Here is a 15,642-nt window from a genome sequence, read left to right as displayed (position 1 = left end):
GAATCTGAGTAGACGTCCACTGAAAATGTCGTGACGTGGTCATCTCCTATAGCACGCAGCGTTGCAACCGATATGCCTTGGGGTAGAACTTCCTTTGTCAAGCCAAAATTGACGACAGGGAGGCATGTCCTGTTATCAGCGACGGTGACGACGGAGTGAGGCACAGTGATATTGCGCTTCAAATGGGCATCAGGGACAAGTGTGGCGACGTAATGACAATCGGGCACAGGAAAAGATGATAGCAAACGGAAGAAAGTCAAGGCTTTAGGCGGCAGGCTGACGAAGGCGGTCGTACTAAAGTTGTTTGACAGTTCCGCACGAGTATGCGCGAGTAGAGGAAGTTCAAGGCGAAGGGCAGGACAGTCGATCAAAGCTGAATGCGCCGTAAGAAAGTCGAGTCCGAGGATTACGTCTGGAATGAGGACGCCTCTCCAAAGCTGCATTCACCCAATAAAAATGTTTATTCGCTCTCTCTCTCTCATGGGGACAATTGGTCAGCACTGTAAAAAGAACAGGAAAGTGGTGTTCGGCGATACTGATAGGGAAGTACACATTCCAGTGACGTCAACAGTGCTGCCATCGGCCACGCGTATGGCTCGTGTAGTAGCAGGCGTGACAACCTTCTTCAGTCGACGACGGAGGTTACAACTCGTTATGGACACTGGGGCTCCAGTATGCATTAACGCCTTCAAAGGGACACCGTTTACATGAACATCAAGTAAGTTCTGGTTCGTTGGGAGCGTCAATGGAGGATTTAGACACAACGAAGGTAATACAGCAACATAAGCGCAGCATTGAAAATTGGAAAACATGGCAGAAGGTTTGCAATGTTTAACCAATATTATCTCAAGTAAAAGTGTGGTAAAAGAAATGATGGCTCAAAGCAGAAGTGCCAACACCACCCGAGAGCGATTAAAATATTATGATAACGCGTTATGAACAAAAAATTTTCATCGGCCCAAACGACGCAGAAAACGCGGCAATACGCATTCCTCTCGGTCGCCATTGCATATGGCTACTCATTCGCATAGTTCGCGCAGCTCGTCGCACCAACAATTATGGCGGCAAATATCTGCAATGGCGGCTTAGCGCAACGTGACGCAACGCCAAATTGCAACGCTTACGAAATGGCCCTTCCTGTGAGGCTCACCACCGCATATTCCTTCAGTCAATCAGCAAGCTAACATGGCAGCTATCTTGGGTCGCCACTACATATTCGGGAAACTACAGATGCATTGCACAGGCTTCTGCACGCTTCGGCTCACTTTCTTTTTGAAGCACTAACGTCGCCATATATCTGCCAAGGACCAGAAGAATGTGTTGTTCGATAAAATTAGCAGCTCCATGTCACGTTTCGCCATCTTGGTGAAAACGCAAAATTGTATTTTGCAAAACTTCCTTTCCCGGCACAAACATCCAGACAAGTGAGGTCTCGACAGCCAATCAGAGAGCCAAAATGGTGGATAATGGCGGCTGTGTAGCCGCCAGGCGTGTTGATAAGAGAGGCCCTGGTTCTGCTAATCGCTCATTATCGGGCTATACTCGGAACACGAACGATGTAGATAAACAAAGTGGACGTAGCTCGACGCGTTCATATCGATTTCCCGATAACGGATGACTTGATCGGGGATAATGTGAAGTTTATTCCCAGGACGATAGGAAAACAATGCCACGAATTCAGTAACCTATTGCTAGGGTATGAGTAATACCACGGACACTTCCGCCATTTGATTCAATTTTTCTTTCATATAGTTTATTTGTCAATCATTAAATGATAAATTATCTCGATAGCGTGCCAGCTCGTTTGCCTTAACTTCTTTGTTTTTGTCAGAGAGGTGCCGTTTGCGCAAGGCTGTGAAATCAGCATAATGAGAGTCGACTCAATGACGCCGTTCTGAAGGCTGCCTTTAGGCTAGCTTTAGACAACAGCGTTCTACAAAAAGAAAGAACAGCCTTCACTTTGCGTTATCTTGTGTAAACATAACGCTACGTCATATGCATATTCGGATGAAAGATGCTTTGTCTGTCAGAGGACTTTACACATGTTTGCGTATAACTGAAAGTGGTGTCATAATATTCGCAATTACAAGAAAATGCGTCGCATTCTCAGAAATCCCAGTGACTCTGTAAGATATAGCCGCTTACTACGCGAAAGGCCTGGAATTCAGAAGCACTTGCACTGCTATCACATCAGTGCAAACAAGAAAATGGTGGGCAAAAAAAAACTTTTACGAATTCAATGTTACGACTTTTATACCGGTTGTATCTATATCGAAAGAACGAAAAAAATCCTCTGCGCGTCCAAAACGTGCTTCGTAAACAGCCTCTTTTTGTTGTCGTTCCTGTGTACCCCTTTGTGTATTATTAGGTCGTACTGTTATTTTAAAAGAATTAAGTATCCTCAAAAAAGACGCAACAGAAACCACAGTGGTACAGTTTTTCCGGTGACAATTCTAACTCGTTCAACAAGGTGGATGTAGAACCCATGCATTCGGTTTTCGCGTGCTTTACAGTTCTATACGACACGCAACGCGGGTGGTTTGAGAGACTTGACTTCCTTAGGATGCCTACATACAGACACTCTAAAAAAATAATGCACAAACTCCACTGGAGTTATCTATGTATGCGTAAGCGTACCTCCAAATTCAGGTGTTAGCAGCTCCAAATTTAGGTTGGCCCACGCCCAAATTTGAGTAGGACCTCGTCCAAATTTCAAGTTGGTCGATTTCCAAGCTTCAATTGGCCCATTTCGAAATTTCTATATGGCGCACTCCCAAATTTAGGTTGGCCTACCCCCAAATTTCAATTTCGCAAATCCTCAGATTTCAGTTGTCCCACCCCCAAATTGCACTTGGCCCACCCCCGACTTTAGATTAACCCGATCTCCAAAGTTAAGCTAACCCACCCCATATTTATAGTGCACAGATAGAAAACGCAAAGACTTAACAGAATGCTAAGGAAAAAAATAGCGCATATAAACAGAGAAATTGATGATTACTCGAAGACCTTCGTGAAGCAACAGTAGGATGAGATTCATAACTTGGCTAATGGTAGCCTCAAACATGGGAGTAGCTGGAACTTCCTCAAGCACTGGCTCAACGAGAATGAAACAAGGACAAGCAAGAGAACAGCTACAGCTAAGTTGCTTCATGAGGAAAGGGAGGATAAAACACAGGCGGAAATCGTGGATGCCCTCGCAGCCAATTATCTCCTAATTAAACAACCAAACGAAGGAGACGAGAGCCCTGAATATACTAGAAGCATACGTGAAGAACTTGACCGGGACTTCACTGAGAGTGGAGTGAGGGCGGCTCTTCAGTCTTAGTGGTACATCGGCGGCTGGACCTGACGGAATAACTGACAAGATATTGTCGCAACCTTAAAACAGGGGTCGTGGAGCAGGTGGCACAGCAGCAGGTCGCGTTTTTATTATGAGAGCAACCGCGACTGCTTCTTCTCCACTGCGCCTTGACAAATACGTTCGTGTACACTAGCGTTGTCCTCTTCTTCAAAGAAGTACAGGCGCAGCAATATTGAGAAATGTCGATGATGAATCAATTTCTGATATAACTGAAGATTTCAACGAATGTTGGAGAAAGTGGTTATACTCAGAGGAATGGAGGGTGGCTAATACTATCGTCATACCAAAACGAGGCAAACAACTCACTCTGGACAACCTCCGTCCTATTTCCTTAACGTCATGTCTAGGGAAAGCTATGGAACATCTTATCCTAAATCGGCTCACGAAATACGTTGATCAGGACGACGTCATCCCATACAACTTGATCGGCTTTCGTCCCGGGCTATCAACTCCGGATGTTATGCCAACTTATAAAGGATCGAACAGCAACTTATTCAGGCCAGCCCAGCGCATACGGAAGTTCTTTTGGATTGGATGTGGAAAATGCTTTTGATCGTATAACGCATAAGGAAATACTTGACGTTCTTTCGGAGTTGGGGTTAGGTAAGGTACTTTTTTAACATGATTAAGGACTTCCTTAGAAACAGAACTCCACCACTCATGCTGGGATACCTTAATTCAGATGCTAAGAATTTGGGAAGTAGGGGCACCCCACTAGCGCTTGTGCTCTCGCCTATGCTATTCAATTTAGCAATGTCCAAGGTTGCAAGCAATCTGGAGAAAATTGAGGGTACGCGTTATGTGGTATATGCCAACGACAAAACCAAATGAAGTGCCATGGGTAATGTAGGGCAGACAGAGACCAGATTACAGGAAAGTTTAGATGTTGCTGAGAACACACTAAAAGACATGGGGTTGAAATGCTTGGCAGCCATATCATTACTCTTGGTCATTAAACATCGCAGAAAAGGGCGTAAACCAGGAGGTTACATTCCGAAATATTAGCAAAGAGTGGGCTTTTACACTCATCAAGGATCCGCAATCAGGCTAGTTGAAAGAAACCAAGGGTCTTGGGTATCACATAGAAAGAAACTGCTAATTATAGAACAATACAACATATCTCGAATAAAACAGATGAAGTCATTAGGTTACTAACGAGAATTACTGACAGACACAGAGGCTTAGGACAAGACAGCGCTTTCAGGCTAATACACGCCTTTGCTCTCTGTCACTTCACTTAGCTGGCTGGATTATTCAAATGGAATCAGGCAGAACTCAACTTATTGTAACGCTCAGGAAGCTTATTAAGCTAGCCCTAGGGATACCGAGTAACGCTGCAATCGACAAACTCATGAGTCTAGGGGTGCACAACACAATGGAAGTAATCGCGGAGGCCCAACAGCTAGCGCAACACGAAAGATTGACAAAAACATGAGCTGGCAGGAATATACTACAGGCAATAGGTGTAGAACTCAATAGATCAAGGAGCCCAATAGAGGATTTGGATTGGAAAAACTTTAATAAAAGTCCTGCAGTACGCACGTCAGCGCCCAGTGGGCGTCTCCCACGCAGGGACCGACGGGGAGTACCTGGTGGCCGCTGCGCGAGCCTGCTGTACGGCCCATTGCTGGTCTTGTAGGTCTTGTAGGCTTCGTGTGGTCTTCTCCCTCTTATCGGAGGTAGAGACGGGCGGAGCGTTTCTGCACTCCCAGAGCACGTGTGCGAGTGTCGCCGTGACCCCGCACGAGGGGCACGCATCGTCGGGGTAGACGTCCGGGTTGATGATTTGTGAGGTGGCGGGGTTGGGGTAGGTATGTGTTTGTAACAAGCGTAGCGTTAGCGCCTGCGGCCAGTTCAATTTGTGGTGTGAGGGCGCTAAGAGACGTCGTCCCGAGTAAAAGTGTTTGGTGATTTCATTGCACGTTACTGGGGCGTCCGTCTTCGCCTCCAACTCATCGAGACGCGGTTGCCCGGGAGTGACAGCGCGGTCGGTAAACGCGCGGGCAGCATCGTGGGCTGTCTCGTTGAGGTTGGGCGGGGCGCCCGGGATCCGACCCAAGTGGGCGGGAAACCAGATGACGGTGTGGTGTCTGAGGGTGCTCGGATCAGCGCCGCGGTGGACGCGTAACGCCTCGTCGGAGACGACTCCTCTCTCGAACGCTTTGATGACCGGTCTCGAGTCACTGAATATTGTCTTTCGCTTATCGTCAAGCATTTCCATGGCTATGGCCACTTGCTCCGCCACCTCGGGGTCGCGTGCGCGTACCGTGGCGGCGTTTAAAGTCCGTTACAAGGACAAGACCAGCTGAAGTAGAATTAAGCATTGAAGTTAGGAATAAGATCAGAACCAACCCTCTCCTCAGAAACATGCATCCAGGCTATAATATAAAACGGAGAAAGGCAAGAGCTAAAGCACTCTTGCAGCAAATGGAGCAGCAGATCCAACTGGCAGCTATAGTTGATGCTGCCTGGGTGAAAGGTAAAGAAGCATGTATGTCCATTGTATCAAATTCTCAAGGGAAGGGGCAAGACGCTATTTTTACCAAGGACTCCATGGTGGCGGAACAAGCGGTAATTGTTCTAGCCATCAGGAGTAATAAGTGAGCCTGCATATACAGTGATTCGAAATGCTCTATAAAGTGTTTTGATAAAGGCTACGTAGCTGGAGTTGCAGCTGATCTTTTCGAAAACATTGGAATTATGAGAACTGAGATCGCGTGTTTTCCTGTGCCTATTGGAAAGTGGACGAGACTCGGGTAAACCTCAGTGAGGTTGCTCATGACTTGGCACGAGGACTTGGTAACCATGACAGTCCCAGCCGAGCCGTTCACCATCAAGTCAGGGAATATATAGATGGTTTAATAACTTACAACAACTTACCGTGAAACAGGCGTACACCTTTTTTGGGTGCTTCAAGTTGCAGTAACAGCGTCCGCAAGTTCCAGTGTTTTACCAATATCACGCCGGGCGTTTGAGGACATCGGTGGTATTTAGATTATTCCAGAAAATAAAGAAACAAAGCAAAACTGACTCGTTCATTACCTCACACCTCTTCGATGATGCACCGTGAACAAGAGCAGAATTTTTTTTTACCCTTCCAGGTATCATTAGTCGCTGCCGATGACCTACTCCGCTTCTAGGAATTTGCAACTGATTGGCTCTGCGTCCCCGGCCATTCAATCCGAGCCACCCGTATTTGCCTACACACCGCCTGAGTTGCGCGTGTAGCGCAAGGACACTAGATAAGAGCAACCCTTATTAAACGCACCCCTCAGACTTCACCACCGCGAGGCACGCATTGTTTTCGTTCCGAACACATCCGTGTCCACTGCCCTTCGTAGCAGCGCCATTATCCCCGCTTGCCCGCTTCACCTGCCGACATCTCCTGCGCCAACGGGACAGCACGTTCTGCTCTGCGCTACAAGTGGTACAGCCTATCGATAGATCAAGCAGGACAGCATGAGTCAGGCGTACTTCACTCCTGGACCCTTCCGTGCCGCTTCCAAGCCAGGTGTCTTCAGCACCGTGTTTGCGTTCCAAGAAATTTACACCGCGCTAAGCGGAATCAACAACTGTAGTTCAGGAAGCATGAGGGCGGACGCAATGCTTGGCGGTTACGCATTCGCTTTCGGCTGCCATCTTGCAAAGGACAGCAGTGGAGCAGTGAGCATACGTTCTGACTTCATACTGAAGGACGGCGAATGGGACGATCACGTCGAGTGGCCTTTCTCCAAGAAGGTAACTGTGATTATCACGCACCTCAGAGACAAAGGCAAGGATGTCAGGGTGCCGATAAACGTGAACACTGACGCTCAAAAGAAGAAGCCGGCTCATGACTCTACGAACGACTTGTGCTCTAGCGGTTGGGTCAGCTGGAAGCCTATCGAATTGAACGGTTTCATCTACAGAAATAAGCTGTACGTGAATCTCGAGTTTATATAATTCTCACGCCGCTGCCGTTACCCTATCTGTCCAGATTGAAGGCTTGTTGGGAGACGGGCATAATGATACTAGGAGTTGTGAGCGTAAAATGTTTTCAGTGTCTATAATTTTCGTTATTTCCTTTCAGTGCTAAAGCAATCTGTTCAATTGTGGAAATCGTGGCATACGAAAGAAATCAGTTAACAATATATGTATACGATGGTTTATTACAATCAATTTGTTTGATACTTTATGAAGCAAAGAATATCACACCCTGCAGTCACTGCGTTTGTTTCATTTCGCTTGTCGTGCCTGAGATCCTCACTAACGGGCACGCTTTTTTGTGACCATGGTTTACTGGCATGCATACTGCCCGCTAGGGCGTGTTACATGAGCGAGTAAATTACACGTTGAGAGGTTCGCACCTCGATTTAACTGTGCAGACGGTGACGAAGGGAAAGGAATTAATGGAGAAAATATATTTTAAAAAAATTGGTCTCCAATCAAAGCTGTTACGGTGGTTGGACCGCGAAGCTTTAAACGGGAATTGAGAAACGGGATTGTGACGTAGCTTGAAGTGATTCTCGTCGCGAAATTCACGCGCACTTTACCTAATTATTAGCCTAAGACGTTTGAACGGCCTCCGACTTGGCTTGCGCGACTACTTCGTGCACGTGCAAAGAGTTGACGAGAAAGAAGGCGAATGCACTGAGGAAGACTTTCGCATTGCCTGGTATTGTTAGAGTTGGCGTCTGACACCACGTGCACCGGAGAGGTCATTCACCCTACCCGTTCTGAACCGGAGCCCACGTGCACCGGAGGGGTCATTCACCCGACCTTCGCTGAACCGGAGCCCACGTGCATCGGAGGGGTCATTCACCCGACCTTCTCCCCGGATTCGTCGATGAGAGGATCGACCTCTCCTTCCCGTGCTTGGTATTGCAGGAGGAGGGGCCCTCTCTGCGTGCCTGTCACGTGTCATCGATGGAAGCAAGATCCCGCCCACACTTGTAGAGAGCTATTTAAGGGGCTCCAAAATGTACTTTGATATACTTCTTACTTGAGACTTCATACTTCACGCTTTTCTTATTTTCTTTCAACTACCTTTGAATAAACCGTGCAAGTTTCGCACTAGCAAATCGTCTCGCCCCTGCTTGGTCGCCATGATCTACCGGATGCCTGCAGCCCGCCGACAACGCCACGCTACCCAATAAGTAATGTCGGTCGAGCTTCGATAGGCAGGCGTCGCTACTTCACGGCAGCAGTACGGTACGCTACCCTGGAGTACGCAACAGTATGCACGCTGCTCTTCGGTACTGGGGATCCAACCGAACATGCCTACTACGTATAATCAAGTCACTTGTGCTTAGCACTCTCCAGTATGGCAGTGTAGGTTATGGTGCAGCAAGTAAATCTTTCATTAAACGAATCGATCCAATTCATGACACCGGCCTGCGACTGGCAAGCGGTCCGTACAGTGCATCGCCCGTCCAAGAAGGAGGAGGAGGAAATAAATAGAGAATGCAGGGATGCTGCACGTCCACAGTTCGGACGCCGACTGCGATGACCCTTCCTTGCAAAACAGCAGCGCATTGCTTGCTATCTCCTACTGTAAATCCCGTCATCACTACAGCGTACACTCTACAACATTGCAACAAAATATAAATCATGGTTACACTACACAACTAAAACGTACATGATTCGGCAACTTGTCCAGCGACGTGAGAAATACCGTCACATTTATGATATTCGTCATGAAGTCCGGCAGGTTGCAGAAAGGCCCAGAATACTGGCCCCATAGTACAATTTGACACGCTTCGATACTAGCACATCTAAAGAGGACGCCCCGCAAGAACACCTAATGCAAGAATTCGGCGCTATACAAGACGTAGGTAAAAGTCATCCAGGATTTTACACAGATGGTTCTAAAATACATGAATACGTGACTCGAGGCACCGTAACGAAAAATTCGGAAATTCGTATTTGGTTTCATCATTTTCCTTCATTATTTACCGCCTAAGTTGATGCGATATGGTGGGTAGTAAAACGGGAAAAAGTGGAGTGGGAAATAGTGGAGCAGTACGCTTGTTTTAGTTTTTTTTCAATTGATATTGTTTTAGTACAGCATCCCCTAACCACGAATGCTTGTCATGAATTGTTCAGTGCCTTGCATGCAAATCTGCGCTTGCGTTGCGTCTACGTATTCCTTCATCTTCGTTTTCAGTTCGCTGATGCTTATTTGCTATGAACCCCATGTGGTCAAAATTTATCCAACGTCCCCCGCTATGGCGTGATCGTTGTTTTGGCATGTTCAACCCAAGAATTTATTTTCTGATTGAGATAGCAATTGGCACGTCTTACAGCTTTTCAGGAAGCCTGTAACACGCTTTCAAAATGTGCCAAAACTGGAGCACCCTATCCGCCTTTTAGCGGGATAGGACTGTTTTGAATCGCATAATATAACATAATTTGGTAAGTATGTGTAACTCCACCACGCCAACGTTTCAGGGCACTCGTTGTGCAGCTTAGGGCTAACGCCGCAACGCTTGAAAACAAAAACCACAGTTGTGATACAAAACACTTTTTTCCGCTCTATATCCCTCGTTAAATGCGAGGAACGCTTGTAGTGACTAGCTAAGGAATAAACTACGTGACAGATGCCCGCGGAAATGGGCTGGATTGTGTGATTCTTTCTGCTTGACGAACTCGCAACATAAGAAAGCGAGCCTGCCATTGATCCAGTTGGCTAGGAGACGCACAACTTCACGCATGCACAGAGCCAGAAAAGTGCGATTTTCTTAACTTTTTATTCTTTTATACTATGATACACACTTTATTTTCACCCACAAATGGACTCTTCACGTATGCCTAGTGAACCCTGCTTGTAGGCAAGAATAACCTTATGGGCCTACATTGCACTTTTAATAGATATCCTCATAAAAGTTAGTCCTTGCGATCACCCATACCACTCATTATTAAACCTAGAATTCGAAACGACAACGAGCCAGGCAGGCAGCGCTACGGGAATTTTTTTTAATTCCACGTGAAAACACAACTTGCCCTTGATCATAATGCCGGCTTTCTCGTTCTCCGTCCAGTTCACCGGCCGTGTCCAATGCCCCTTTTTTGCAACAGCCTGGTACTGGCTTCTTCACCAGCTCGCAATATGGGCAACCTGACGTCCTCGTCTTGGTCATGGGTGTGCAACGAAATCACCGTCAGCTTCTTCGCGAAAATCCAGTCCACGTAATCATCCCATTCCCTACCGAGCAGGAACGGCTTGAAGGACGCGCTCGGTTCGCCCTCGCCATCTTTCTCGTGCTTGCGTCGAACCCCAAACGTGTAACGCCCTAGTGTGTCCACTTCGCTCTCTGCCGTCCCTGGGCATTTCCTACAATGACAGTGTCACGTTTCACAGTGATGTCGACAAGCGCGAACATGGTGACGAATGTTCCAGGCTTGGAGATGCACCGGTACAGTGTGGAATTGATGGGCGGTTTCTTCTGAGCCGCAGCCCACAACGACGGGTCATGGTTACCGTCCTCTAAATCACTTGAGCCCTTGTGTTTCGCGACATCTTCACGCCGTGTAACGTTGGATGCGGAGAGATAAATTGAGCGACAGTGAAGTGAAGATTAAATCGCAGTTCGCTCCTGCTGGCACAGCACCGCAGGACCTTACTCACTCCGCTCGCAAAGGGTTGTCGTTAATAGAGCCCCACTGCTGGGGTTCTATTCTGCACACTCCGCCATTTTCTTCGAGGCGTGACGTAGGCGCGACGCGTACAAAATGGCGCTGGTGGCGCCGTTTTGCTGTCTTAACATGACGTAAGCTTGGCGTTTTTCCTATGAAACTGAAATGAAGCAGTGCATCTAAGGTTCTTGACGAAGTGAAACAGTTTTCGTCCTCAGTGAAAATAAAGCGGCTAGCTCAAAGCGTACGATTATTCCGTTAAAAAATGGCATAATTGTACGGAAGAATCGGGCGACTAATCGTAGCAAAGAAAACGGCAGAGTCAGGTGATGGCTTGTACTGCGTACAAGACGTCGTGTGGTTCGCTAGCTAGGATGCGTGTCCCCAGGAAACGGAATGGGGCATCGTATATTGGAGACAACGTGGTTGCTTTCTACCTTGAGACAACGCACGCGACCTATCAGTAGGGAAGAGTGAACGTTCGAGGCCGCGTTATCGCTACTCGCGAAACGCAAGTGACCCAGCCCGACTCGGCCATAGACGAGGCAACCCAAAGTTTGCCCGCGCGGCACCAGCGCCGAATGCTCCCCTAGCGGACCGATGGAAGTTTCGAGGGTCGTCGCTGCGCTAGCGCGCGCCCGTGTTCTGTACGGCGGGAGCGCTCGTGCGCGTGGTTTTTGCGATGCCAAGTGCGACTTCATCAGCCAGGAAAGGTGGCACGCAATACTGATGTGTTGTTGATTGCCACAGCAGCCTCGAAAACACGAAAGGTCGTACGCCACCCGTGAAGTTCTACAGATTTCCTGGGTAGTGGTACGAGAAGGACCGACGACAAGCATGGATAACTGCAGTGCGCCGAGTCAAGTAAGTCTCATACTTTCGCTTTCGCGTGTAATATCTTGGAAGTGGAATAGTCATATGCCTGTTTTTAGTGCACGGCCGTTCATTTAGTCGTGTCGCGTTGTTGAATTGTGGTGGCATCCGCCGTTTGTTAGCGGTAAATGCATGCGTGTTGCGCCGCTAAGCTCTACGACGCGTGCTCGATTCCCAGCCACGGCGGCCGGATTTCGATAGGGGCAAAATGCAAGAACACCCTTGTTACCGTGTGCTTTGATATTTGTGCACGTTAAGGAACCCCCAGAGGTTAAAATTATTTCTGAGACTCCCCATTACAGCGGGCCTCATAATGATTTCGTGGTTTTGGCATGGTTTTGGCACTTAGGACACCCGAATTTATTTGATTGCACTGTGCCTTCCCTCGCGATCGGCATGGACGAGCTCAAGAGAATTATTTCCCTTTTCCAAACGCTTCAACTTAAATTACTAGTTGTGCAGGTAACGAAAGGGGCCGCGCGCTACATTTGTGTGGTAGCAGACCGCATTTAATGCAAGCCGCGGTCGTCGCGTGCGTCGGGAAGCGGCAGATCGGAAAGCAGCCGCTCGAGACAAGCGTTATGTTTGTTTGTCCATGCTTTCTAAGTATCTAAGTGTGCAAGTATCATAACTTGTAGTGGTACCACTCTTGTAGAATAATATATGCACGCAATCACGGGAACGTTACCTTTGCAAACATATTATTGGGAGTAATTTAATTTCCACAACAAATAGGCACACATACTGTTTCATTTATATGCGATGCAGATGGAAGCGGCGCCAAACAGACCAATGGCAATCACAAGTCTTCTCAGCAGTCAGCACCACCGGGACATGAGCTTTCGTGCTGCAGCGACACAACTCTTCAGCAGCAGCAAGACACGTGTGAAACAGACTCCAGAACATGCCTTTGTGAAATGACGGAACCGTCAAGAATTAGCCCAATGGATCTGCAGTCATCGAGTAGTATGACAACAGAAGTTCCTGCTGCCAGTGTGAGTTATGTTGTAATTGAAATAAAAGTGGCTAAATTTCTGAACATGGTGTGTACCTCTAACTCGACGTCGTCTACGATCTTGTCGGATACCTGTGACACGCACTTGGCTTTCCCTCTCACATCACCTTCCACAATTTGTTCAACGCCGTACACGTTCGGAAGCAGACGCTCCCCTATCGTGAGGTTGCCGCCACGAAAAAAAAGCTGTCGGCGTCGGCAACCTTCTTGAAACCGCACGGCAATCTTTGCATCGCTGTTGCGCAAGCAGGCGATCTGCCGCCGTCGAAAACGGAGCGCCATGAGAACGAGCAGCGAAGAAAACCGCGGACGGCACAATGTAAACAAAGCGGAGACTGCGCCACGACGCGACCGCGCTGTTTGGCGTTTTCACATTGGGGCGCTCTCAGCAGGCGCAGTAGCGCCGCCTGGCCGTGGTTTTCTCGTCTATAGAATAATATAGTAAACGTAAAGAGTGGACAGCGCGTATGCACCTGCGGCCGACTTAGCCGACTTTGGTTCTCAGCCCACCTAGCGGACTTGGCGAAACGCGTCAGCCTCCAAGATGGTCGCCGCAAGACAACGAATCTCGGAGGCCATAATTTCAGTTTCATTTCTTTTTCTTTTTTTGACCCATACCGTTGCTTTAACAGAGGGGTTTCATGGCGGTGCTTGGGCCGCTGTTTATATGTGGCGACGACGAGCGCGCAAAGGTGTTTCAATTTACGTTAGTTTTACTTAAATTTATATTTGCTGTTTCAAGCTGTAACTTTGCGCAAGAATGAGGCCAACTGTTGAGGAAGTAGAGCTTTATCGCTTGAGATATTGTACGTCCAGCAACTCACGCCAAAAGGAGTGTCGTCAATAAATGTACCATGCCCCTTAAATATAAATCAACTTGCTGCACAGCCAAGAACACGAAAATAGGAGAGAATAATTTATTGAAGCAAGATTGTAAGACGCGGATACATGAAAACGGGAAGAAACTGCGAAATGCAAGTAATAGGAGTGTCACATGGTGAACTTTTAATCGCGATCAATCCCGATCCAATTTGAATTTCTCGGTAGCGATTGGCTCTTTTGCGCAAGCTGGGCGAGGGAGCCAATTACCGTCGATAATTTAGATCCGGATCGCGCTTGATCGCGATCGAAAGTGTTCGTGTGACACCGGTATAGCGGAGAATAGTCGCAAATAAATGGCATGATGGAAGTAACCTCACACAAGCAAAACAAATACAGGACGTGTTGCAACTATCCAGATAATGGAAAAGAACACACAAAAAAAACACTACACAGGCACGAAAGCAATTAGTTTGCTCAAAATGGGATTGTTCTAGAAGCAAAAATACCACGCTTTTTCTTGTACTTCTGCGAAGGAGGGCGAATTAAGGTAGCGAAATTATGTGGATGGTTGTGTGCTAAAATAAAATGGATGTAAACATAATTGGGCACGCACCAACATCCTTATTTCGGATGTGTAAGACAATGCGTACGTCATTAAACAGCTGCAATTAAGCACTTTGTGTTCGGGGGTCTTCACCTACTGTCTTCGGAGCCTTGCAATCGTCTTCTGATACTTGGAAATTTGCACTGGGATATGCATGATGTCCTTTGGCAGTAGAATGTATTTTGAGGAAATAGTGGAGATTCCTGCAATACCGAGAATAACAGGCAGAAGGTAAGCAAGACTGGAGGCTTCAAAGCAATTGACTGTAGACGCAACGTTCATTCGTATAAGCAACACTGGAGCCTTCATAGTTTTTGAATGGAGATACTGCGTTCCTTCGTGTCACGCACATTTTTCTGATCTAAGGTCAAGGAAGCACTGTTATAAATGCTAAGAAACAGGAATCTTTCTACGGTAAGGACTCCACACACAATTAAAACATGAAAACACCTATCTTTAGCCAAATGCAAAACAGCTAACAACGCTCGAGCGCAGATAGCCTACTGCAGAGCTTAAGAGAGAACGCATTATTGTCATACTGCAAATATTGCACGTGTACCACTTTGGAAATAGCTACATTTCTTTCGAAAAAGTGGAGTGCCATACTTGTTCAGAAGTAGCTGCGCGTAACATAAAGCTCTCTGCACCGTACGGCATGTGTTGATAGGCCGCATTTCTTAACGAACCACATTATCTTATTTTCGAACTTCGTCATTGTATCGAACACGCCTCGCAGCCCGGACGCTGCCGCGTCGCTGTCGTCGCCAGCGTCACCGCTCACGACTGCGCATAAAAAAGAAAGAATGCGAAATGAAAGCCGGCGTAGCAAATGGGCAGCAGCTGTTCATGGCTTCAAGGCCGCCGTCGCTCGTTCATGCGGCAAACAGCGACATAACGAAATACGAAGAGAATACGTCTTTAACAACGGGCAAAAGAACTTCCCGTGGCCTTACCACGAAACGGCGACGAAACAGTAATGCCAGACGCTGACAGAAGAGCCCAACAACGATGCTCCAGCGGATTTCACAGAAAGAGCCCGGCGACGGGGCCTGGCAAGACTTCGCGCTTGTGGGGTCGTACCGCCAGTCGAGCTGCTAGCTGCCGCCACAGCCACAGCCACAATTTTTCTTGGTGTGCCCTGCCACCAAACGGAATCGGCGAAGCTCCACATCTCGGCCGCGAAACGGCTCGAGTGCCCACTCTTGTCGTTTACTATGTTACTCTATGACTCGGCTGGATTACAAAGGGCGGAATATGACCGATAGCGTGGCATCAGCCATAGGTATTCGCTTGCGTGACGCAAGCGCCTGCGCTGCCACCTGTTGTTCACTTCGCTGCTTACCCGCACCGCCC

The sequence above is a fragment of the Dermacentor variabilis genome, chromosome 9, assembly GCF_050947875.1.
Source record: "Dermacentor variabilis isolate Ectoservices chromosome 9, ASM5094787v1, whole genome shotgun sequence".
Taxonomy (NCBI): Eukaryota; Metazoa; Arthropoda; class Arachnida; order Ixodida; family Ixodidae; genus Dermacentor; species Dermacentor variabilis.
Note: the sequence above shows the minus strand (reverse complement) of the source record.